This window comes from Ctenocephalides felis, unplaced genomic scaffold (assembly GCF_003426905.1).
Source record: "Ctenocephalides felis isolate EL2017-DRISC unplaced genomic scaffold, ASM342690v1 CF-g0.4_SCAFFOLD_00766, whole genome shotgun sequence".
NCBI lineage: Eukaryota > Metazoa > Arthropoda > Insecta > Siphonaptera > Pulicidae > Ctenocephalides > Ctenocephalides felis.
The window spans coordinates 1-3,137 of NW_020536920.1; the positions used below are offsets into that span (position 1 = coordinate 1).

At 33.5% G+C, this 3,137-nt stretch overlaps 1 pseudogene; it reads left to right on the top strand.

Annotated features, from left to right (window-relative positions):
* Positions 1–48: 48 nt before the first annotated feature.
* On the top strand, positions 49–2,513 carry LOC113368135 (annotated as a pseudogene).
* The last annotated feature ends 624 nt before the right edge of the window (positions 2,514–3,137 follow it).

Consider the following 3,137-nt stretch of genomic DNA (forward strand, 5'->3'; position numbering starts at 1 on the left):
GCCGCTGCCTCTGGCCATCTCCTGTAACAGCTGCTGGAGGGCCCCAAGGACGAGGAGGCAATCACCATGCTACAGTGGCTCAAAATAATGGACAGAATGTACACCATTTCCCTACCAGAAGTCTGCATACTATGTCACCAAAGTATATACAGGTATATGATCACACACATTTTATTAATGTTGGATGCATTTTATTAATGCATTTTTTAGGCAATGAGAAAAAAGGCTCATTTAGTCATTAGAATGTTGGAACATCGGATTGGTCAAGAATTACTGCTGCAAGTGTTTAACGAACAATTAGCTTTGGCTACGAATGCTTCTACACAGAAAATTGGTAAAATACATTTAATTAACTTATTACATTTATGATTTTTGTTTATATCTTATATTTAAGGCAGTGGATTATGGCATCATATGCTAATTTCTACAAATGTCTTCACAAAAGCTATATTTACTGTTACCGGCAAAGATATGGCTGTTTTTGTTGATCAGTGGGTGAGGACTGGTGGACATGCCAGATTTTCGCTGACATCAGTTTTTAATAGGAAAAGGTAATAATCAGAAATCATGCCATCTGTTTTCTGCATTAATTAAAAAGTAAATGAATTTTCTCAATTTAATTCCTTTTTAGAAATACTGTAGAGTTGGAAATTGGACAGGATGCAGTTAGTCAAAGAGGTATTAGAAAATATGTTGGTCCATTGCTAGTTACTTTGCAAGAACTTGATGGAACTTTTAAACATACTTTACAAATTGAAAATACAGTTGTTAAAGCTGACATTACTTGTCATTCCAAGAGTCGTAGAAATAAAAAGAAAAAGATTCCTTTGTGTACAGGAGAAGAAGTTGATATGGATTTGAGCGCTATGGAGTAAGTAAAGTAAAGTTATATTTTTGGCTTTTATATCCATATTGATATATTTTTTCTTTTACAGTGATTCTCCAGTTCTCTGGATTCGCCTGGATCCTGAGATGACTCTTCTTACTTAGATCAACTCAAATCGACCAGCCAGATTACCAATGGCAGTGTCAGTTGAGACATGAGCGCGATGTTATTGCTCAGATGGAAGCGATTGATGCATTGGTACGCTACCCAACTCCTGCCTCGCGAATGGCTTTGACTGTCACTATTGAGAATGAACAAGCATTTTATAAAGTTCGATGCAAAGCTGCTGACAAAGGTGAGAACAAATATATTAGTGCGAGATGGAATTAAATGTATTACATGGTTTTAGGTGGCCAATGCAATGGTTTTCACTTGGGCAGGGCCTCCAGCCATGTTGGCTATTTTCAGAAAAATGTTTGGGTCTTTTTCAGCTGCTCATATCATTCGGCAGAATAATTTTACTGATTTTCAACACTATTTCCTCAAAAAACTATACCTGTTGCAATGGCAGGTGAATGACATTCAAAATTGTTTTCAAACAATATTTGTGATTGTCATAAATGTATCATCAAGCCGTAATGGGGTGATAGTATTGACTAACTGTCCTGGAAAAGATTAAACAAAAAATATCTCAAGTTATTTGAAAATTATGAGCTTTTAAGTACAAATTAGAGCTTTGGTAAAATTGTGACCATTTTTCGTATATCGTATTACTTTTCTTCATTTATACTTTTAATTTATTCATGACAAGTTAGGTCAATACTATCACCCTGTTTGGGGCAGGCGAGATGACTTGAACAAACTTTCAGATGTAGTAGAGACAGATAGAGACCCAGGGGTCAGACATGCTCTCGTTAGAATGCTAATTGATAAACCGCCTTTTGTAACAGGCATAGGTGGGATACGAAGGATTTGGTAGAAAGAATTTGGAATAATATCAAGTAAGATTAGATTTGTATATAATGCATAACTCTGCAACGGTTAATGTTTATTTATATTTTTAGTGGCATGTTGTCTCATGATACAAGATTACGTTGTGATCTGGTAGATTTATATTTTGCATTGTATGGATCTAGAAGACCTCAATGTCTTCAAAGCAATGAAATGTCTAACTTGGTTAAACCTCAACGAGTATCAAATTCTAGGCCTAGTTAGGTCCACATTTTGGAGGAGAGGTAAAATAAAATAAGCATTATCTCTTAAAGCAAATTGCTGGAACTTCATATATAGTAATTTAAAAGTTTTAAAAGCTTTAAAGTTTTAAAAGCTTTATGAAAACTAGACTTTCCAACTTTAGAATATTTTGATTTTTTTATTATTTATATTTTTTGAAAACCTATAGATATTGAAAGCACTGAACCCTACCTTTCCTAAAAACTAATCATTTGCTCCAGAAACCGCTAGCCTTCCCAAAAATTACATAATAATACTAATTTTCTCTATTTTTTAGTCAAAGCACCATTTCACCACCTCCATGGCTACTTCAACAATAACCAAACCCAGTTACAATCCCTCGCCCTTGATGTCATCTCATGACATGGACATATCAATGTCCAGTGGGCATCTGAAGAGACCTCCTCCAGAATCACAAGATGTTCGTGGTCTGCATAACATTAAAAGCGAATGAGATGAAATCGATAAAAAGCCTGTTAAGAGGGAATGTTTGGACATGGATGACCAACTTGGAAGACAGATTCTTGATTATTCTGATATGCACGAGGTTAAAATTTAAGGTATAATAGATTCTGATAATAATCTTTATGCATTTAATTGATCATGTTCTTTCATATATATTTTTTGTTTAATAGAGTGAATTAGAAAGTGATAAAAATATTGAATTCATGAGGCAAAATGTAGCGCTGCCTATTGATCGAAAACCATTTGACTTGAACAGTTCATTTGTGAAGTAGGAGTCTCAATCTGGTGCTGATGCAAGCATTTCAAAGGTGAGTTACATGTTTATATAAACAGAAAATTTAATATTATTGTAAATGTTGTTTTGTGATTAAATTTCACATCTATTAAGAGAAATTCCAAAGAGTTCATAAAATTCATAGGATCTTGACATTTTCAAACAACTAACATAATTTTCAGACAATTTGCAAACTTTTTATGCATTTTACAACATTTGAATATATTCTACAACATTTTTAAACAATTTACATTTTCAGTAAATTTGCAACATTTTTAGGCAATTTGTTTGCGTATTTTATAACATTTTGTTAGTATTTACAACATTTGAACAGTATCC